Raw genomic sequence first — 23,576 nt, 5'->3', positions numbered from 1 at the left:
CGGCGCGGAGCCAGCAGGCCGGGTCCGCTGGACCCACGCCCTGAACCGCCAGCAGCCCGAGTACCGGCGGGCGCGCGAGGCGGACGGGCCGGAAAACTTGGGGGTCCAGTGTCTAGCGGGCCGCTCTGGGCTTGCGCCCTCTCTCTCTCTCTCTCTCTCTTTCTCTGACTGCAGTGCAGCCCCGCATTGGTCAGCCCGGCGCCCCGCCCGACTCCCGCGCGCCGATTGGCCGCGGATGCCCAACCCCCTGTGAGGGCGCTGAGGCGGAGAGTGGGATTGGTGGTCCCGTCGTCCACGGGTCGGGGTCGCGGCCGCGCGCTCCGCCCGCCGCTGCGTCCCCACTATGGCGGCGCCCAGGCGGCCCACCGCGACTTGGGCGCCCGCCGGGGTCCCGCGCGGCTGCCGCCGCCGCATTCGCCGTCGCCCCCGCCTTCCCGGCAGCGTCGGGCCGGGCGCCGCCTCCCCCCTGCCTCCCTCTCCGCTGCGGTAAGGGCCGGTCCTGCGCGCGTCGGGGCGGGCAGTCACCACGGCTAACAGTCGCCGCCGCCCCTCCCCTCCCCCGCCGCTCGCGTTCCCCGGGTTGGTGGGGTGGGGAGCCCGCGCGCGCTGGTGCTGGGGAAGGAAGGGTCGGGCGCGGCCCAGCCGTCCGGCTCGGACTGGGGGCTCGGAACGGGAGTCCGGTCCCTGGGAGACCTCGCCTGGGTAGGGGCTACCAGGCCTCGGGGGAGAGGAAGGCTGGACCTGGGCCGAGCAGTCTGAGGTCATCTGCGCGCGAGACCCCGCAGCGCTGCGCACCTTGGCGCAGAGGAAGGACCTGGTCAGGCGGGCCTTCGCTATGGGAAGAGGGAGGAAAAGTGGAAAACCTGAGTGGGAATCAGCAGCGTACGGGTAGCGGCTGTCATTGCTTATTGCTCTATCAGCCGCCAGATGTTCCCGGGACTGAGGTCAATTTTACTGACAAAGTACGCCTCTTGCTTCCTTTTCTCTGGCACTTCTCCCTATTGTTTGCCCTGTGATTTTGTTTGCAGGAGGAAATGTCTTAGTGATGAGAGCAGGTTTGATTAGGATCGTATCCCACGAACATTTTGAATTCCTTTTTGCAACAGTGCTCGTTTTTATGATTCCTTAATAGACCTCACTTATGTTTGTGTTTCCCGCACATAGGAGGAAGGAGAGAAACGTGTGAACTGACTCAGTGCAATTAATTGAGAGAGGGACCAATGAAGGAAGCTGTTATTTTGTTAAAAACAAAACAACAAAAACAAACTTTTCTGTGCATACACTTTTTTTTTTTTTTTTTTTTTGCGGTACGCGGGCCTCTCACTGTTGAGGCCTCTCCCGTTGCGGAGCACAGGCTCCGAACGTGCAGGCTCAGCGGCCACGGCTCACGGCTCACGGGGACCAGCCACCCCGCAGCACATGGGATCTTCCCGGACTGTGGCACGAACCCTTGCCCCCTGCATCGGCAGGCGGACTCTCAACCACTGCGCCACCAGGGAAGCCCTGTGCATACACTTTGAATTAACTATACTATAGCTAGTTGAACAGGAAGGTAGAAAAAAAGCACTTATTGGGTTCACGAAAATAAATAGACCTCATGGAAAATTAGGTTATTTCTAAGTCAGAATCACCTTGGAGTGATGATCATTGAACTGTTGGGTATACGTTCAAGTCAAAAGGATTAAAAGGAAGCTGTCACAAAAATTTATGACCGAAGTGGTATTTTCAAATAATCTCTTAAGGCAATAGCAGCTCCTAAAATTAAAGATTCTTTTTTGCGGTACGCGAGCCTCTCACTGCTGTGGCCTCTCCCGTTGCGGAGCACAGGATCCGGACGCGCAGGCTCAGCGGCCATGGCTCAGGGGCCCAGCCGCTCCGCGGCATGTGGGATCTTCCCAGACCGGGGCACGAACCCGCGTCCCCTGCATCGGCAGGCAGACTCTCAACCACTGCGGCACCAGGGAAGCCCAAGATTAAAGATTCTTAATTCAAGGATATTTTGAAGTATTAAGTGATGAATCTCCCTATTTCACTTGTCTAAATGTCTAATCAGAGTTTAATAAAAGTAAATTATTAATGAGAAAAAAAATGTGCATATTCTTAGAGACTAAGTGACTTTGGATCATCAATAAAGTGTCTACCGAGTACATATTGTGTGCAAGGCAGTGCAACTGTGGGGACCTCACGACCTGTATTGTATGAGACTTGTTCTCATGGGCCTATGAGATGGTTGTGGGGATAAAGGGCACACAAGAAAATGATCACTAATAAAATGGTCTCTAGAATTCTAAGATAGTAGGTCTATGAAAATTCTGGAAAAGGAGAAATCCATGTGTTGGAGGAAGGTTTCACAGGAGAGCTGAGGCTTGAGTTGAGCCATGAATGGGTAGGCCTGGGTGATGAAGAGGAAGGAGAAATGAGGAAATGAGAAAGTGAGGATGGGAAAGGTGGCAGCGGAGAACCCAAAACTCTCATGGGTAGTTCCAGGGGGTTCTTATTAGAAAAAGTGGGAGATGAGGTTATACAAAAAAGGCAGGTTGATGGCATCAAATCAGGAAGTAACCTTGTCCTGGGTGGAGCAAAGGGTAAACAGGTAGTAGTAGTACTTCAGATGAAACTGGAGCTAGCTATTAAAAAAATAGACAGTAGCACTTTATTTGCCCTTGTCACTTTTCTGAGTAACCTTAGCTATTTAGAATAATGGTCCTCTCAGCTACCCAGGATCTGCACCTCAAGAATCATTCTTGCCTTTCTTTTTTTTCCCCCTTGTATTAAGTTGGTTGCTAGGTCTTGTTGCTACTGCCTCCACACTATGTCTTGCTTCTTTCTGTTCCTACTGTCATCACACTGATTTGGGGCCATTGATACCATTCCCTTGAATTACTGCAGAAACTCCCTAGCTCCCCCCCACCCCCCGCTTCCATCTATCCTGTGTACTGTCATCACTTGCAGGTATCTCAGTTCCCCAGCCTAGACTTTTATTTATTTTTTTTGGCTGAGTTGGGTCTTTGTTGCTACGTGCAGGCTGTGCACGGGCTTTCTCTAGTTGGAGCGAGCGGGGTCTACTCTTCGTTGTGGCGTGTGGGCTTCTCATTGCGGTGGCTTCTCGTTGCAGAGCACGGGCTCTAGGCGCGCGGGCTTCAGTAGTTGTGGCTTGTGGGCTCTAGAGCACAGGCTCAGTAGTTGTGGTGCACGGGCTTAGTTGCTCCACGGCATGTGGGATCTTCCCGGACCAGGGCTTGAACCCATGTCCCCTGCACTGGCAGGCAGATTCTTAACCACTGTGCCACCAGGGAAGCCCCAGCCTAGACTTTTAATGGCTTCCTACCGTCTGTTGAATTAAGCACAGACCAGCCTAGCCTGGGCATTATGAGTAAACTCATTTCTTGCCATTCCCTTAGATTTTATTATATTTTCCAAGTTTGTGGAACTAATTGCTCTTTGTTGCTGTTGTGCTCCCTGTCTTTGCTCATGTTGCTTTTTCTATCCTAAATGACCCCCTTGAATCTCTAATTGTTGGTTTTCACCCATGTTTCAGGGCCATTTGATTGGAACTCTCTTTGTGAAGCTTTTCTATACTTTTCTCCCTATCTAGATGGGACTTGTTTCTCCTTAAACCATTATAACACTAGAATCTGCCTTTTTGCCCCAATTGCCAACATAAGACTGAAGCTTTTTCAAGCCATGGGCCATCTTCTTCATTATCTAGCACAGTGTTTTGTACATAGGAGATACTTGGCAAATATATTTTATATTGAACATAGCTTTGAACCAGGATAGATGCAAAGAAAACTGTGCAAACAAAATGTCCATCATAAAATCTGTAAATGAAGTTACTTATGTGAGATAATTTGTTACTGAGAGAGCTGGTGTATTGGTCTGGATAGCTTGGATTAGGCTTCATTAACAAAAACCCTTAAGACTTCAGTGGCTTAACAGAACAAAAGTTGACTTCTCAACAAAAGTTGACTTCTCATTCATGCCACATGTCCAGCATGACTGCACAGGTAACTCTCCTCCTCTCAGTCACTCAGGGACCCATGCTGATGGAAACTCCACCTTAATATGTTGTTTCCATGATCATTTTGATTGAGTGGAAGATGGTGATCAAGGGACACTGGACTTTCAAATTTCCATCCTGAAGTGGCACCTGTCACTTTCATTTCCATATCATTGGCTAAAGCAAATCATATGGCCATGCTTAACTTTCAAGAAGGGCAGGGAATTGCTGTCTTAGCATGTGCGTGGAAAGCAAAGAGCCAGAAGTAACTGTTGGACAGCAGTAATGACTGCTACATCTTCTTTGAGTATCACGGTCCATGGAAGATTAGAGGTAGTGAAATCAGATGGGCTACTAGAGAGAAACACATTGACAGTAGCATGAAATAATAGCTCTAACTAGGCATGGAATGAGGGTGGGTTGAGAAGTCAGAATTCCATTACAAGCACTGTAATGCTTGTAATGTAACAGGCCGAGGCTGTTGATACGAGGGCAATCAGTGATTTTCCAGTCATAGCACAGTCATTCCTGAGGGCATCACTATTTTACAGCACCCTCAGTGATGAACACAGAAATAGTCCTGAGGCATCCACAGAAAGTTAAATTATATTCAAGATACACAATTTAAAAAGCAAGGAAGTGTGTAATAACACAAGGTACATTTTCACTTGAATGGTTAAAATAAAAAGGATCCTAGTTCAACCTTACTGGTTTAATTGGGTTTAATTGAGGCAATAAAACTTTGGCGTTTGGGGAGGAGATTTCACTTTTAACAAAGAAAGTGAAAACTGGCTTGAAATCTTGCTTCTGCCATTGGTTGTCTAACATTGAGCAAGTGTCTGATTCTCAAGTCCGAGTTGCATCATCAGTGAAATGCATAGGGTGGTTATGAGTTCACTTTATGTAAAGTGCTTTGCCCAGTACCTAGTTCAAGGTGAGGACTCATGATTATGATTATCATCATCATCATCAGCAGCAGCAGCAGCAGGATTTGAAGAAACTTTGAGAAATCAGGTAAGGAAATCTCGGGATTTCCCCAGGTTTTCCTACCTTTTTCCACTTCCTTGGCATCCTGTCACACCTTTCTTATTTTCACATTTATCCTATTTTATTTTGCTTGGTTGTATATGTGTCTGGGTCTTCCACTGTACTAGGCCCTCTAGTCATCCCACAAGTAGCTATTGAGCATGAGCTCTCTGCTAACCTCTGTGCTAGGTTATGGCATTACAAATACAGAAGGCATATCCCGGGCCTCAAAGAGCCTTTAGACTGGTAGGACCAGAAACCAGTGAACCTGCAGTTAGAATACATTGTAACAGGCTCTGTTTGAGGGTCCTGTGGGATCTCCTAAAAAGATAATCTGATGTCACACAGGGAATATAAATAATGGTTTTCCAGAGAAGCTCACACCTACCTAAGTCTTCAATCACTAGTTAGTAGCTGGGTAGATGTGGGTTTTAAAAGACTTTTCAGGCAGGAAACAATGTGTGTAATGGCCTAGAAACACAAGAGAGTGTGGCTGCATCCTGAAGATGCTTGAAAGGCAGGAGAATAGGGTGTGTTTGGGGCGTGTGTGGAGGCTGCAGAAGTTAGACTGAAGGCTTGTGTGTTCAGGAGTTTATTGTGATGATGATGAGGAGCCACTGAAGGGTTTGAAGGTAGAAAATGACTTTATCAGCTTTGCCTTTTAGGAAGATCAGTGTGTGTGGAGGCAGCAGAGGAGTGAATGTCCTGTTTCCCTGACACGGGAAGTTCTGAGGTTTGCAACCGCAGTGCCATGTCTGTTACAGGGTCAAAAATATTATGGATGAAGAGAGCTTAGAATGAGGTGAGCCTGGAGGGAAGGTTACCATTTAGGCTACTGCAGTAATAGGAAGGGTGTGTCCATGTCCTGCCTGGGGGTAGAGGAGAGTCTGCAGACCAAGATTTCCATCATGGCTTCTCCATTTTCTAAGGCGTGGCCTTGGGCAGGCTTCAGAACCTCTTGTGTACTCTGTTTTCAAATTGGTAAAATGGGGATAAGCATACCTACCTTGCAAGGTTCTGAGAATTTGAGCAAATAGATGTAAAAAGCCTGCTCCTGTACTGTTAAATACATAAGAGACCTCTTATCATAAAAATAATAGTTTTAAGATTTTAAATAATTAATTAAGTAAGTAAGTAATTTTTGGCTGCGTCGGGTTTTAGTTGCAGCATGCCGGGATCTTTTGTTGTGGCATGCGGGCTCCATAGCACGTGGGCTCTGTAGTTGTGGTGCACGGGCTCTGGCTTAGTTGCTCCACGGCATGTGGGATCTTAGTTCCCCAACCAGGGATCGAACCCATGTCCCCTGCGTTGGAAGGTGGATTTTTCACTGGACCACCAGGGAAATCCCAGTTTTAAGATTCTTAATGCTTAGTATATTCCCTGGTTCACAGTAGGTGATCGTTAGCCTAAAATCATCTGCCAACACTGTGGTTTTATTTATACATCTTTTTTTAAAATTTATTTTTTTATTTTTGGCTGTGTTGGGTCTTTGTTGCTGCGCGCGGCTTTCTCTAGTTGCGGTGAGCGGGGGCTACTCTTCGTTGCGGTGCGTGGGCTTCTCATTGTGGTGGCTTTTCTTGTTGCAGAGCACAGGCTCTAGGTGCACAGGCTTCAGTAGTTCTGGCACATGGGCTCAGTAGTTGTGGCTTGTGAGCTGTAGAGCGCAGGCTCCAGTAGTTGTGGTGCACGGGCTTAGTTGCCCCGCGGCATGTGGGATCTTCCCGGACCAGGGCTCGAGCCAGTGTCCCCTGCATTGGCAGGAGGATTCTTAACCACTGTGCCACAGTGATGATGGTCTGGGCAGGTTGGGCATGAGAGAATTATCCTGAGATCAAGAAGGGAAGAGTTGGTTGATGTGGATATCATACCAATTTAAGCATTCTTTAAATGCCAACAAATTATATATGGTCGTTCAGCCGTTCCCAGCCCTCACCCAGAAGTGACACATGCACGTGTGCATACACTTTTGATGCTGATGTTATAATGTGTTCACTGCTTGGGCTGCTAAAATGTATGCGCTTCTCGTTCAGCATGTCATCATCGTTGTTGACTGTGTCCCCCTGAAATTTTGCTCCTCCTCAGTCTTCTTCTGAAATGTTTGTAAAGATGATAATGGGGGTTTAATTCCAATTTGTTCTCCTTTAGGTTCCGCCTGGTCATCCTGGTTGACAGGAGTTCCTTCCCTGTATACTTCTGCACAACTTATGTTATTCTGATTAAATGTTATCTACTGCCTTGTCTTATCATTATTTGTCTATATGTCAGTAAATTCCCCTTTTCCTTGATGTTAGTTTTCTTTACAAAATAATGGAAAGATAGCATGTTTATGTGTTTTTGTTTTTGTTGTTTTTGCGGTATGCGGGCCTCTTACTGTTGTGGCATCTCCCGTTGCGGAGCACAGGCTCCGGACACGCAGGCTCAGCGGCCATGGCTCACGGGCCCAGCCGCTCGGCGGCATGTGGGATCTTCCCGGACCGGGGCATGAACCCGTGTCCCCTGGATCGGCAGGCGGACTCTCAACCACTGCGCCACCAGGGAAGCCCTGTTTATGTGTTTTTGACATGACTTAAAACCCACAGAAACCTTGTGTTTGAAATATTTTAAACAGGTTAAAATATTCTGTTCCTAAGTTTTCAAAGTATATGGCAGTGATTTTCAGAGTTTTTGATCTCAGGACTCCGTTATAAGTTACAAAAAATTATTGAAACCCCAAAGAACTTTCATTTTATGGGTTTTGTCTGTTGATATTTAATGTATTAAAAATTACTGAGAAAATTTTAAGTCACAAGAATACACAAGCACGCATTCCATTAGCTGTGAGGACAGTGATATAGTCACATGTCATCATATGTTATATAGCCTCTGGAAAACTGTGCTGGACCCTTGGTGAGAGAAAGAGAGTGAACAGGGCAAATAATGTCTGAGAATTACTGTGAAAACAGTTTTAAACTCGTGGATCTGAAACTGTGCACCTCAGATTGGGATTGAACCCATGTGCTGGGACTCAAACCCAGCCTAAACCCAGATTGGGACTTGAACTCATGCGGCTGGGACTTGAACCCACGCAGCCAAGACTCGAACCCGGCCAAAATCCACAGTCTTCCAACTGAGATCACACACTGGTTTCAGGACTTAATGAAACTCAGGTTTTTGATGTCTCATTGCAGAAAGAATTCAATGAGAGACAAAGTGATAGGTAAGAAGTGGGTTTATTTATTTATTTATTTATTTATTTATTTATTTATTTTTTATTTTTATTTTTTGGGTTTATTTAGAGGGAAACACTCCACAGACAGAGTGTGGGCCATCTCAGAAGGTGAGAAAGGCACCAGGGCATGGGGTTGTCAGTTTTTATAGGGGTGGGTAATTTCATAGGCTAATGAGTGGGAGGAGTATTCCAGCTATTTCGGGAAGGGGAAGGGATTTCCAGGAATTGGGCAACTGACCACTTTTTAATCCTTGTGGTCGGTCTTGGAACTGTCATGGTACCTATGGGTGTGTCATTTAGCTTGCTGATGTGTTACAGTGAGCGTATACTGAGGCTCAAGGTCTAGTGGAAGTCGACTTGTCCGCCATCTTGGACCCATTTGGTTCTAATCAGTTTATGTCATGTTCTAGGGCTATGTCATTCTTTCAAAGGTTGTGCCCTGCCCCCTTCCCTCCTGTTTCAGATCCACTGAAAGGGTCTTGGGAACTGTCTGGGGTCCTTGGACCACAGTTTGAGAACTGCTGGCATGTAGATATGAGTTTTTATAAATGACACTTTTACATCTTTTTGGCAACAAAATAACATAAGGATGGAAACACTGCCAAACATCTGTTTTCAAAATGCACTCAACGTATTTTCTTTAAAAACAAACAAACGAACAAAACTAGTTTCTAGCTTTTGTTAAGACATGTTCTTCACCTTGAAAGGACAGATGTGTGTATTTTTAGAAAATCTTCTAGGTGCCATACTATTAACAGACATTTGCCATCCCAGAAAAGTTTAGCAAACTTGGAACACCAGTATGTTTGTAAAAGAAGAATATACAACTGCTCTTTAAGTTCTGGAAGTTTTATACATGCTTGGCCAAATGATAACCAGAGAACTTCTTTGAGGCACAAGAGTTTTACGGTTACTCACCATCTCATTGTCAAGTTTAGTTAGTTATGATCCTATTTATTTAAAATAGGATCCAATTTTTATGAAATTAACCACATGGATGTCACTTAATGCATAAACTGTACTGCATCACGAAGCAAATGGTAAGTAATGGTACCATTACCCACCATGCTCTGGAACTTTCACACTTTTTGAGGATTCTTCCTGAACCTCATGTGCCCCAAGATGTCTGACATAGGGATTGTTTGAGGATGCCAGTGTCCACTGAAATTAAATATCAGAAAAGTTTATAAACAGGAGTTCTGGTATTTTCTTTTGTTATCTTGGGGAATCGTTGTGTGCCTTTGAGATGTCTATTCTCTCTGACAGTGAATGGCCTGGGCTGTTACAACAGCCTCTTCTTGCTCTCGCTTGGCCTTTTCCAGGCTGTCCTCTGTATTGCTACTCAAGTGATCTTTCTAAAATACAGATATGACTATGTCATTTCTCTGCTTACTCCCTTCACTGGTTCTCCATTGCCAGTGGGATAAATTTCAGACCCCTTAGCATGGCATCTAAAGCCTCTCTACCTTTTTACTGCTTCAGCTTCTTCACTGAAGCTTTTCTGAAACCTCAAAGACAGTTATAAATTTCCACCACCTCATAATGTCCGTACCTCTTTAACTGCATGCATCACACTCTTCTCGAGGGCAGGTACCACACTGTGTTCCTACTGCTATACTCAGGTGTGTAATAATGGCTTCTGCCTGGACTGATAAGATGGCATAGCTTCCATTGTGGTTCCAGCATAGTTATTCTGCAATATTATATTTTTTTCCTTGCCCTTTAAAAAAAAAAGATATGAGCAGATAAACAATGTGGAACTACTACATAGGCCTAAGACATCTGAAGTCTCAGAGACATAATAGCAATGAAAGGGAAGATTTATCTTGTATTTTCTAACGATGTATTTTACACATACAAGAACAGAATAATATGATGATACCCATCACTAAATCTTAATATGCCATTTTATGTCAGTTTTTGTTTTTGTTTTTTTTTAAGAAACAGAACATTACAGTTCCAGTAAAAGCCTCATGTATTTTTCCCTGGTCTACTCCTCCCTTTACCAGAGAAAACACTATCTTGAATTTAAAGTTTTAAAATTCCCATGCATGTTTTTATGCTCTTGTGGTTTTGCTACATGTTGTCTGTCTATATACCATGCATAGCAGGGGCCAGCAAACAGGCCTGCAGGTTTTATTGGAACACAGCCATGCCCATGTTTAAGTATTGTTCTTGACTGCTTTTGTGCTGCAACCTTCTGTTTCCAGTTTTCTGGACATGCTGCCATCTCCCAAACACCTTCAACACCAGTCCCCACCATTTTATCTCAGCTGGCCCAAAGCAAGGTCATCTTTTCAAATATTCCAGTTGAATTTTCTCAAGACTGATTGGTGTCAACTTTTCCAAATAAAGAATTATGTCTAGAAGTTTGTCCTCTGAACACACCATTAAAACAAATAATCCGAAACCCAATAAAACCAAACATTAACAGCTCTTATTCAGAAAGACTTTTTTTTGTTTGTTTGTAAAAACAGAAATGAACTAAAACATGCAAAACTGAAAGTTCTGTTTCCTTAGATTTTTACTCCTCTCCCCTAGGCTTTTTTCTCAGCTACTAATCAAGGGAACATCTAACCAAGGACAAAATCTTTTCAGTTTTACTCTTCTGCCTTCCATTTTTAAAACCTTGGTGTAGATATCTAATTTGTACTCAGAGAGTCGCTGACTGCCCATGCTACACAAATCTAGGTCCAATCACGTGGTACTTTCAGCAGGTAGAGCTTAATGTAAGGATTATTAACTTTAACAGTGAATTGGAGTAATGAGATTAGCTAGTAAGTAAGTAGTAAAGAAATAAGCCCTTGGAAAGATGCTCAACAACATTAGCCATCAGAGGAATGCAAATCAAAACCACAATGAGAAACCACTTCCTACCCACCCACTAGGATGGCTATAATCAAAAAGACAGATAATAAGGAGTGTTGGCACAGGTGTGGAGAAATCAGAGATCACATACACTGGTGGGAAAACAGTGGCATTTCCTCAAGTAGTTAAACATAGAGTTACCATGTGACCTGGGTATATTTCACTCCTACATATATACCCAAGAGAAGTTAGAACTTATGTCCCTATAAAAATGTGTACATGAATAAGCATTGTAGCATTATTCAGCCAAAAGGTGGAAACAGCCCACATGTCCATCAACTGACAAATGAATAAATAAAAAATGGTCCATATAATGGAATGCTATTTGGCAATAAAAAGAAATGAAGTACTGATGTTCACAAACCTTAAAAGCATTGTGCGAAGTGAAAGAAGCCTGTCACAAAGGACCACATATTGGTTGATTCCATTTATGTGAAATATCTATAAACATTTGCCTATTCTATAGAACAAAGTAGTTTAGTGGTTGCTTAGGGCCAGAGGTTTGTAGGGGATGACAGCTAAGGGTTGTGGGGAATCATTTTGGTGTAATAGAAATGTTCTAAAATTGATTGTGGTCATGTTTGCACAACTCTGAAAATACTAAAAGCCATTGAAAGGTATACCTTGAATGGGTGAATTGTATAGTATGCAAATGATATCTCAATAACGCTGTCAAAAAGAAGTAAAGAGAACTCTAGAGAATATAGAAACAGATCTAAGGAGCAGCCACCACCTCAGGGATGAGCTAGAGTGCTCAACAAAGAGCTCCCCAACCTGCCTCACACCCACCACAGGCTGAGATTCAGACTTAGGTGCAGTGGACATTACAATGGCTCACTGGATTGCAGATGAGCCACTGTGATGCTGCATGGTGGAGCTTGCCAGAAATCTGCCGTCTTGGGCACTGGGGAAAGCTGTTTACAGAGAGACGTCCCACCAGAGGCACTCTGCTACGAAACTGCCCAAGAGAAGTGCTGAGGGAAGCTGTTGGCTGCTGCTCACTGCTGACTGCTGTCCACTGGAAAAGTCCTGTGTGCTGCAGGAGCCGACCAAGAGGAACACACTGGAACACACTAGAACCCAGAAGCCATGGCTTTCCAGCACCCTCTAGTGACAAAGCTTGACATGTCAACTAGCAAAAGGAAAATATTTAAAGGGCCCAGATCCATTTTCAAAGAGCAAGCAAAAAGGATGAATTTGGAGCTAAGAGGCAATAAGTCTGTAATCCACACAGTGGGTTAATTGGAACCTCAGTATACCCTTAGCTTTTCAATTCCCTTTGCAGATCTTCAGGTTATCTTTGCCACCTTGGCTATTGGGGCTCAGAGGAGCTGGGACTCTGTATTTTTGGGCCAACTTGCCCTCAGCCCAGTTCTCTCTGATTATCCATTTTTGCATATCTTTGTTTTGTTCTGTATGCTTGGTTCTCTTTTTCAGACACCGATCATACCTATGCTGGATCTCCTATGGCAACTCTTGTATTTTTGTTTTTGTTTTTTGTTTGGGTTTGTTTTGGTAATCCTTTTAAACTTTTTATTCTTTTTCATTTTATCTTCTTCATTTTTTATCCATCATGGCCCTCATGACTCTTTTTGTGTTTTCAGCAGTTCTTAATTGTTCTCTTTCATTGAGGCTTTTGTTTTTGTGGTGGTGTTATTTTTCTTTCTTCACTTTTCCTGAGTGCTAATTTTACTTAAAAAATGTTTCACTATTTTTCCCCTGAGGCTCTCCCTTTAATCTTGGCTCTTAGTTACCTCTTGTTTTTTAGAGCCTTTTGGGAGTGGCGGTGGGGCTGGTAGAACCTTTGTTAATGATCTGTATCCATCCTTTGACAAAGTTTTTTCTGTTGTGAGCTCTTGGTTTACCACACTTCCCCTTGACCCTCCCCCTTCCTTTCTTCCACTTTTGTTTAGATTGTTCATTGGTTCTGTTTCATTTTTGTTCTGTTGTACCATATAGCCTCTTCAAATGAAAAAAATTATATGACTGGGCTTCCCTGGTGGCGCAGTGGTTGAGAGTCCACCTGCTGATGCAGGGGACATGGGTTCGTGCCTGGGTCCGGGAGGATCCCACATGCTGCGGAAGTGGAGCGGCTGGGCCCATGAGCCATGGCCGCTGAGCCTGCATGTCCGGAGCCTGTGCTCTGCAATGGGAGAGGCCACAGCAGTGAGATGGCCGCGTACTGCAAAGAAAAAAAAAAAATTATATGACTGAAGTTAGATCATTTGGATTTGAATCCTCAGTCTGCCACTTACTAGCTCTATGATCTTAGATAAGATAATTTCACCTCTCTGTGCCTCAGTTTATTCTCTATATAATGAGAATGATAACCTCATAGGATTGTTGAGAAGGTTCAGTGAATTAAATCATATAAAACGTTTAGAACTGTAGCTAGTCTGCAGTAAGTACTATGTGAATATTAGCAATATTAATTATTTTATCCCCTGCATTGACTTGCAATTAGAAAATACACAATTCTTCTGCATAGAATAATGTAATATACTGCATGTTAATTAACTACTTAAATCTGCTTAGTCATGCATAAAGTCTGAAAAGGAAGTGTACATTCAGCAAAACCATTTTTAAAAATTGATCTTTTCAGTAACTTGTTCAGGAAGCTGGGTAATAAATAGTACATAATAGTTTCTAGCTTGCCTCAAAAATATTCACAGGAGACATGTTCAGGAAATACTTTGTGGCTTTTGCTCTGTTTAATTTTCTCATAATTGAGTTCATATTCATTATGGCTGCTATTTGAAGGTCAGCAAAATTCTAACATTTCAGACTAAAAATTGTTGCCAGGTATAGTTTAGAAAATAACCACATTGTAGGATGTTTTAGAAATGACAGGAGTTTGGTGTACTTTGTTTCAGTGAGTTCAAATTTTTATGTAATTTTCTTTTATGGCTAATTAAAATAACCTAGTTTTATGTACGTTTTGTACCTTTTTTTGAGCAGACTGTAAGTGTCTGAACATTCGGTCAGTGAGCAGATAGTTTTTGAATATCTACCAGGGATGCAATGGTGAATAAAATAGAGCTGTTCACTGCCTGGATTAGCCAGAATAAAATTTTAAGCAAATTACTGTAAATACTCCTGAGTATAAATGCATTATGTAATGGATGGGGATATACGGGTGCTGTGGGAATTTCTAATAGGGAGACCTAACCTCAAGTGTGGAGACGGGTAAGGCTTCCCTGTGGAATTAACTTTTTTTTTTTTTTTTTTTTTTTCTGTGGTACGCGGACCTCTCGCTGTTGCGGCCTCTCCCGTTGCGGAGCACACGCTCCAGACACGCAGGCTCAGCGGCCATGGCTCACGGGCCCAGCTGCTCCGCGGCACGTGGGATCTTCCCGGACCGGGGCACGAACCCGTGTCCCCTGCATTGACAGGCGGACTCTCAACCACTGCGCCACCAGGGAAGCCCTGGAATTAACTTTTAAGCTGAGACTTAAGGCGGAGTGGCAGTTGGCTAGGTGAAGTGGTAGGGTCAAGAAGGCTTCAGCCTGACATTAGGAGACAGCATGACAAGTTCAAAACACTGAAAGACGTTCATTGTTGTAGACTCACAGAGGTAAGGTGGTAAGAGATGGTAAGTGAGATGGGAGGAGATGTGGGCAGGGGCCAGATCATGCAGAGTCTTATAGGCCCTGTTAAGGGGTTTGGGACTTTACCCTAAAGACAGTGGGAAATTTACAAAGTTTAAACCTGGGAATAAAATAGATCCACATTGGCTGTTATGTGGAGAATGAATTGAAGAAGATCAAGAATGAATATGGAAGTACCCAAAGGAAATGAAAACAGGATGAAATATACATACACACCTGTTTATCACAGCATTATTCACAATAGCCAAGATATGGAAACAACCCAAATGCCCATCAATAGATAAATGGATAAAAAAAGATGTGGTACATATACACAATGGAATATTTATTCAGCCATGAGAAAGGAAATTATCCTGCCATTTGTGACAACATGGATGGACCTTGAGCACATTATGCTAAGTGAGATAAGTCAGGGAAGGACAAGTACTGCGCAGTATCACTTATATGTGGAATCTGAAAAGCAAACCTGTACAAAAGCAGAAAGTAGGGCTTCCCTGGTGGCGCAGCGGTTGAGAGTCCGCCTGCCAATGCAGGGGATATGGGTTCGTGCCCCGATCCGGGAGGATCCCACATGCCACGGAGCGGCTGGGCCGTGAGCCATGGCCGCTGAGTCTGCGCGTCTGGAGCCTGTGCTCCGCAACGGGAGATGCCACAACAGTGAGAGGCCCGCATACACGGAAAAAAAAAAAAAAAAAAAAAAAAGGCAGAAAGTAAATGGAGGTTACCAGAGGTTGAGGGATGGGGGAATAAGTCTGATGACGGTTAAGGGTAGAAACTTGTAGCAAGTGGTAAACAAGCCATAGAGATCTAACATACAGTATAATGAATATAGACAATAATATTGTACTGTAATGTAATGTGATAAATATTGCCTAAGTGGCAGTCATATTACAGTATATAAACATATCAAAGTAATGCGCTATACACCTTAAATTTACAAAACGTAACATGTCAAATTTATCACACACAAAAGAATGAACATGGGAGGCTTATTAGGAGGCTATAGTTGTAGCCCAAACAAAGGGTTATAGTGATGTGAAATACGATAGTAGCAGTGGAGAGGTAGAGAGACAGATGGATTTAAGAAGTATTTAAGAGGTAAAATTCATAGGGCTGGATGACTGATTATATATGGAGGGTGAGAGTGAGAAGGAGGGTAGTGTCAAGGATAATTTCCAGGTTTTTGACAGAAGCACCTGTGAAGGTGTTGCCTTTTATTGAAATAGTGAATACTGGAGAAAGAGGAGGTTTTGGAGGGAAGTCTGAGACATCTGTGAAACATCTAGGTGATGATACAGAAATTAAATAAATGGAGGGAGTTCCCTGGTGGCCTGGTGTTAGGATTTGGGGCTTTCAGTGGTGGGGCCTGGGTTCAGTCCCTGGTCAGGAAACAGATTCTGCAAGCTGCACAGTAAGGCCAAAAAAAAAAAAAAAGTTAAATAAATGGACATGGAACTTAGAAGAAGTATCTGGATGGAATATATAAAATTTGGGATAAGGATGGTAATTGTAGTCATGGAAGTGGAATGAGATTGCCTTGGGGATATCTGTGGAATGAGAATATAAAAAGCCTGAGACAGCACCCCAAGATTCTCTCTACATTTAAAATTGCTAGTGCGCTCCCTTTCTCTCTCCCTCCCTCCCTCCCTCCCTCTCTCTCTCTCTCTCTCCCCCTCTCCCCACCCCGTCCCCCCTCCTCTGTCTCTCTATCTTTTTCTCTCTCTCTCTCTCTCTCTCTCTCTCTCTCTCTATATATATATATATATATATATATATATATATATATATATATGTATACATACACACAAACACACATTATGTCTTTAGTATATATTACTTTTTGGAATGTGTACAAATTATATTGTGTCTAGAGTTGGGGGAATATAATTAGAAATATATTAATTTATTTGATCTTTAAACAAGTACTTCTTGAATGTGCTGTGTACTAGGTGCTGTGCTGTTATATGTAGGTGATTCACAGACCTAAGTTATAGATTCTGCTTTCAAGTTGTATGCTAATTCCTTACAGAGACAGAAAAATAGATAAGCTATTTTACAGATGCTGTGATAGAGGTAAGCATCGGGTGTTTCGGGAGCACAGATTGCCGTAGTGTCGGGCAGTGTTTAAGGAAAGCTTTCTGAAGGAGGTAAGACTTGAACAGAGTCCTAGGAGATGAGTTGGTGTTGCTAGGTGAAGAAGGCAAGAGCGAGCTCTTACCACCACACTGTACGCCTCTTACAGTTTCAGATGCTGTAGAAAGGTCAAGTCATGGGAGGACCGTGGTGTCTAGTGGCTTTGGCAATTAAGAGGTCGGTGGTAAACTTAATTGAGCGACAGGTAGGGTTGGAAGCCAGATCACATTGTGGTGGGTGGAAGAATGAATGGGGAGTGAGAAGTCAGCCTCCTCTAGGGCAGGGTCTAAATCTGATTGTCTTAGTGTCCTCTGTGCCTTGCGTAATCCCTGGCACTTGGTGTTTGTTACATTAGTTTTGAACAGAAGAGAGACAGATCCTTTTCTGAGATAATAAGATGAATAGTATTTAAAAACCAAGATCTAGGTGCTAGGTGTGCTCATTGCTATTGGGATATGATTGCTGCCATGCCCTTTCAGTGGGCAGAGCTAGGGCTTACAAGCATGTACATACACAAAAGCACACATACACCGTCCACATCTATAGTTATTTTTATATTTTTGTATGTGTATATATTGAAAACCATCAGTTCACACTGATACCTTCAATTCCAATACAACCCAAAAGATTTATTCTAGTTTTTCTTTTTCTACATTTTCAACTCACTTCTCCATCATTGAGAAATCTGGCTCCTGGTAGCCTCAGTATATTTACTTATTTGGTCAGTCCCTTATCACCTCCTGCCGTACCCCCAGACTTATCAGGATGGCCTGACGCTCCTCCCCCTCTTAACTCCAGATATATGTGCCTACCTTGCTCGGCCCCTAAAGCCTAATGGCTTTTAGATTAAATTATTCAGAAAGGAAGAGAGGGAGAGAGCTCATTCCTTTTAAGATTTATTTATTTTTATTTATTTTTTAAAATTTATTTTTGGTTGCATCAGGTCTTAGTTGCGCACATGGGATCCTTGTTGAGGCACGTGGGATCTTTCTTCATGGTGCGCAGGCTTCTCTGTAGTCGTGGTGTGCATGTTTTCTCTCTCTAGTTGTGGCACACGGGCTCCAGGGTACGTGGGCTCTGTAGTTTGCGGTACGCGGGCTCTAATTGAGGCGCTCAAGCTCAGTAGTTATGGTGTGCAGGCTTAGTTGCCCCGGGGCATGTGGGATTTTAGTTCCCTGACCAGGGATTGAACCCATGTCCCCTGCATTGTAAGGAGGATTCTTTACCACTGAACCACCAGGGAAGCCCCCTCATTCCTTTTTATGGCTGCATAATCCTCTATTTTGTGAATACACCATAGTTTATTCAATCCTTACTGAAGGGTTTTTTTTCTCTTATATCACAAATAGTGCTGCAATAAGTAGCCATGTGCTTAAGTCTTTTTGTATTTTTGTCAGTGTATCTTTGGGATAGTTTCTTAGAAGTGAGATCATTGGGTTAAAGGGTAGAAGCATGTATGATTTTGTTAGATACTGCCAAATCCCTCCTATCACCAGCAATGTATGGGTGTTCTCCCCACAGCCTCACCACTAGAATGTGTTGTCAAGCTTTTGTCCTGGCAGTGAGTTTGAAATTTCATCTCTTTCCGAATATCGAGATGTTATACTCCTCCTTGTCTTGGAGGTTTTGGCTTATTTTAAGCTCTTACTTGCTTCTTTGTATGTCACCCACTTCTGGAGATCAGTTTCCTGTTTAGGCAGTTTGTTCTACCTCTTTATTTGAAAACCTTTTTCCGTAATGGAAAAGTCAGAAATAAAATAGGTGATTAGTTCGCCATTCTCACTGTCATATCTGCTGAACAAATGGGTAAATTCGTTGACTGACTGACGGTCGTGTGTCTGCCAGAGCCTTAGGTTGAAGTCACAGTATGGCTGTGGCAGTTCAGATGTCACATCTGCATTCAGGACAGAAGGAGGGGGGAAGGGCTGGGAGCAGCCACTTCAGTCCCCTTTTAAAAGGGAAGAAAAATCTTTCCAAGAACCACCTGCTTTTTGTAGGCAGGCTGTTTATACCTTAAATTTCTCATTTTTGTGGGAGGATTGGACAGAGTACATGTCCTTTGTGCTACTGGAAATGCAAGTCTCCAATTTCTATTTCACTTTGAAAACTTTTTACATTTATTACTTGCATGAGTACAAATATTAAAGTTAAATATACAAATACATCGTGAAAAATACCCTCTCCAAACCCACTTTTCAGAGTTAATTACTGTCAACAGCTTGGTGTGTATTCTTTTATCTATGTACTTCCTTCTTAACCTTAATTTTAAATATTACTGTCTTTCTTTGTTACCACCAGTATGGGGCCATACTTACATTCACATACGTACTATTCTACAAGATTTTTTTTTCACTTAGCAGTATACTCTAGCTATTTTTCTATGTCAGGACATGCCTTTGTGTCTCATTCTGTTAACTGTTACATCATATTCTATAGTTGTTATTTTCCTGCCTTCATCAATCCATTGTAGGGTTTCCCTGGTGGCGCAGTGGTTGAGAGTGTGCCTGCCAATGCAGGGGACATGTGTTCGAGCCCTGGTCCAGGAGGATCCCACATGCCACGGAGCAACTAAGCTGGTGCACCACAGCTACTGAGTCTGAGCTCTAGAGCCCGTGAGCCACAACTACTGAAGCCCGTGCACCACAACTACTGAAGCCTGTGCGCCTAGAACCCGTGCTTCACAGCAAGAGAAGCCACCGCAATGAGAAGCCCACGCACCGCAACGAAAAGTAGCTTCTGCTCGCTACAACTAGAGAAAGCCCTCGTGCAACAACGAAGACCCATTGCAGCCAAAAAAAAAAACCAAACAAAAACAAAAATCCATTGTCCACCTTCTTTCCTCTGTGTGCTGGTGGCTGACCTCTACAAACTGTACCATCTGGGCTTCCTTGCCTTCTGGCTTCCAGTTGGGATCAGCTGATGAAAGGCACTGATGGGGATCAGAGGACCAGTGGTGAGAGAAGTCAGAGTATTTATTGTCCCCTGCTGTCCCTTGCCATGGCCATAGTAGCAGATGTGTTCCTCTGTGGCCACTGCTCCTGTTGGCTCGCCTCTCTTCTCCAGCCAGCTGTTGCTGGGCTCCAGTATCTCCCTTCTTTCCATTTGCCTTTTCAGCTCCAAGGTAGGAGTAGCTTCCTATTGTTGCTAGTTCCTGGATGTATCACTGCCCCTGGGTAGTTCCTCTAACCCTACAAAAAAATCTTGTCATTAATTCCTTTGGTTAACTCCTTTTCATGTGCTGTCTACTTCTTGCCAAGACCTCAGTGATAGCAATGATATAAATATCATTGTGTACGTGTACCATAATGTATTTATCTGGTTCCCTGTCGATGGACATTGAGTTGTTTCTAGTATTTTGCTCTTATAATCAGTGTTGCTAATAAACATCCATGTATTGATACTTATCTTTTAAAATACTTGTTGGAGTGTTACTCTTGGAAAAAGTCATAGAAATAGAAATGTGGAGTCAAGGTGTGTGAAGGTTGTAAATTTCAACAGATACAGCTTTCCCCTGCTATCTGAAAGTAGAACATTCCTATGAAACCTTTTGTAAGCCAAAATGGTAGAAAGTAAAGAAGCAAGTACCATTAATTTATATGGAAAACTTTTTGAGTGTTCTCAGACCCCAAAAATAACTTACCAAATCATGCCAAATAACAGTTAAAACCTAAAATAACACTAACATATAGTAAAAGCAGGAATGACATGATAAATACATAGCCTGTATAAAATAGAAATAATGTATTTATGGTGTAGTTTCCCTCACCAGAGTCAGGAAGACAGTAAGCACACTGGAAGGCTAAGAGGTGGTGGTGATGGTGTGTTAGGCTGAATCATTGGAGGTTGGGGTGGTGGGAAGTATAGGACACTAGGGTGTAGGAGAGAGGGGAAGAGGGTCATTTCTCAACATCTCATCATTGTCTGAATCCATCAGACCAGGCAGGTCACTTATGTCTACACCTTCTATGGCTGTCTGCCTTGATGTCAGAGGTTGAGGTTCATTGTCTGCTGTGGCTGATGTGACAGGCTTGAATAGGACAGTATGCTTGATTGCTTAGCCTCACTCATTTTTCTATCATACAATTCTTTATAGACACTCAAAACATCCTGCAAACCTGCCCCAAATTTGTGTGTCCTTTCAAAATTAAAGTCAAACTTTTCTGCAATCATTGCAGCACTGTCGTTCATAGTGAAAATCTCATGTAAGTGCTTTACATTCAGTTTCTGGTTGACTTCACTCATGGGCTATTTGCTACTGAGTTCAGTTTCAACCTATATCTTTTACTCTTGCAGTTGCATCAGCTCTTGGTGTGTCAGTTCTTGGTCTTGGGATGCTAAAACCTCTTCAACATCTTTATCAGCTTCCACAAACCCAGCCTCCTTAGCCATAGTCACTGTTGCCATATTTATTCTTGATTTGAAGCCTTTAAAATTGCTCATAACTTCAGGACACAGTCTCTTCCAAATGCCATTTCCCACCAAGACTTTTAGCCTAATGAAAGCATCTCCAGATTTAGCAGTAGCCAATTTTATTTATTTGTTTTATTTTTTATTTTTATTTATTTATTTATTGAATAAAAGATTCTTTATATTCTATAGTGCTTTACAATTTTTAGAAGTTTCACACACATGATTTCATATAATCCCATAATAACCTTTCTTTCCCCCTACCCCTGTATTGCCCCTCACGCCTTCCCTTTCCCCACTAGTAACCACTTGTTTGTTCTCTATATCTGTGAGTCTAGCAATTGCCAATTTTATGTTTTAATTTTTTCAGATCTCTCTGAATGCTCTGGAGTTGCCCACTCTGTCAGTGGCATTTATAATAAAATGCATCACATTTTTGCATACAGTAAGCTTAATTGTGGCTATTAGGCCTTGGTCACGCAGTTGCAGCAACAGTTCCATACTTCGTGGTAAGAACACAACACAAATGTTGCTGCTATACTTGGTAATGCCAGGTGGATGAGCAGCACGATTATTGACAACCACAAGACACCTATTATGGAGGTTATTTTCTCTACAGTGTTTTTCAGCAGAAGGGCTAATGTATCCACTCATGTACTCAGAAAAAAATCACTTGGGTATTCCAACCACTTGGATGTGAATGAAACATAATAGTAAGTGTATTCTTATCAATGCCTTTAAGTGCCCTCAAATTTTCTGAATGGTAACATTAGTTGAGGCCTTAGGACAGCATCACCTTTGATGCCTTGTGTCCCTTAGCCTGCTTTTCTTTTGAAAGGTTTTGCTCAGCAAATTTTTCCAATAAATTACAGCTTTGCCATAGTTAAACACTTGCTTATGTAAATAGCCACCTTCTGGGAACTTTTCAGTAGCTCCAGTATCAGCCAGAGCACACTCTGTCCAGTAACTTTTTTTTTTTTTTTTTTTTCCGGTATGCGGGCCTCTCACTGTTGTGGCATCTCCCGTTGCAGAGCGCAGGCTCCGGACGCGCAGGCTCAGGACGCACAGGCTCAGCGGCCATGGCTCACGGGCCCAGCCGCTCCGCGTAATGTGGGATCCTCCCAGACCAGGGCTCGAACCTGAGTCCCCTGCATTAGCAGGCAGATTCTCAACCACTGCGCCACCAGGGAAGCCCCGTTTCAGCTTTTTGAAAAGACTGATTTCTCCTTAAGTATAAGATAATTTAATGCAACACTGTGCTTTGTACACCCATCAGTCCACTCAAGCAGCAGACTTTCCAATTTATCTATTACTGGATGCCAGTTAAGAGAGACCCCTTTCCTACTAGCAGAACCAGTAGTAACTTCGGCAGCTTTCACTATTCTTTCTCTCTGAGTGTAAATAGTTTGAATGGTGGACACAGGAACGTTCAAAGCAAGCGCGTCTTTATTTTGTTCACTACAATCTAAATGCTTAATTACGTCCATTTTTATGCTGAGCATAACACCCTTACAAGTTCTCTTAGGCTTTTCTGAAACCTAGGACACATCTTGCTAACAGATGCACAAAATAAATCAAGATAAAGCACAGATGCTCACAGATAGAATTCAAAGCTATCTATGGTGGCTTGATGCAGAAATGCCAAGTGTATTTCCTGGGAAAGGAGGTTGGTGGTGCTACTCTCGCTGCTCTGGGTGCCCGCTGCCTCTATAGCCACTGGATGCAAAACATGCTGAAAGCTGTTTTCCCCTTTTTTGATAAAAGCGAAAATCTTCTTTGAGTTTGTTTCACTTAGGTCTTTCATAGAAGCGAAGTGGCGTAAAGTGAGCTTTCAAAAAGCAGGGGATACCTGTACTTCCAAATTCCTCCTAAAAGTGTCTACCAATTTACATTTGTACAACGTGTTATTTGATTTTTTTAAATTGAAGTATAGTTGATTTATAATTTGTTAGTTTCTGGTGTACAGCAAAGTGATTCAGATATATATGTATTATATACTGGGTTGGCCAAAAAGTTTGTTTGGATTTCCTATAACTTTTGGCCAACCCAAATATATGCTTATATATTCTTTTTCGTATTCTTTTCCATTATGGTTTATTAGGATATTGAATACAGTTCCCTGTGATACACAGTGGGACCTTTTTTCTTTTTTAATAAATTTATTTATTTTATTTATTTATTTTTGGCTGCACTGGGTCTTTGTTGCTGTGCGCGGGCTTTCTCTAGTTGTGGCGAGTGTGGGCTACTCTTCGTTGCGGTGCACAGGCTTCCCATTGTGGTGGCTTCTCTTGTTGTGGAGCTCGGGCTCAAGGCACGTGGGCTTCAG

At 43.0% G+C, this 23,576-nt stretch overlaps 1 protein-coding gene across 9 annotated transcripts in view; it reads left to right on the top strand.

Annotated features, from left to right (window-relative positions):
* The first annotated feature begins 279 nt into the window (after window positions 1-279).
* The window catches only part of ST3GAL3 (ST3 beta-galactoside alpha-2,3-sialyltransferase 3), a 216,409-nt gene continuing 193,112 nt past the window's right edge, over window positions 280-23,576 (top strand). For 2 of the 9 annotated variants that reach the window (XM_067009451.1, XM_067009438.1), the window contains exon 1: window positions 302-486. The gene's annotated coding sequence lies outside the window, so the exon portion shown is untranslated. The other 7 variants (XM_067009456.1, XM_067009444.1, XM_059082986.2 and 4 more) reach the window with 6 other exon arrangements.

The sequence above is a fragment of the Kogia breviceps genome, chromosome 1 (genome assembly GCF_026419965.1).
Source record: "Kogia breviceps isolate mKogBre1 chromosome 1, mKogBre1 haplotype 1, whole genome shotgun sequence".
NCBI lineage: Eukaryota > Metazoa > Chordata > Mammalia > Artiodactyla > Physeteridae > Kogia > Kogia breviceps.
Note: the sequence above shows the minus strand (reverse complement) of the source record. Positions and strands in the feature narration are given on the sequence as shown.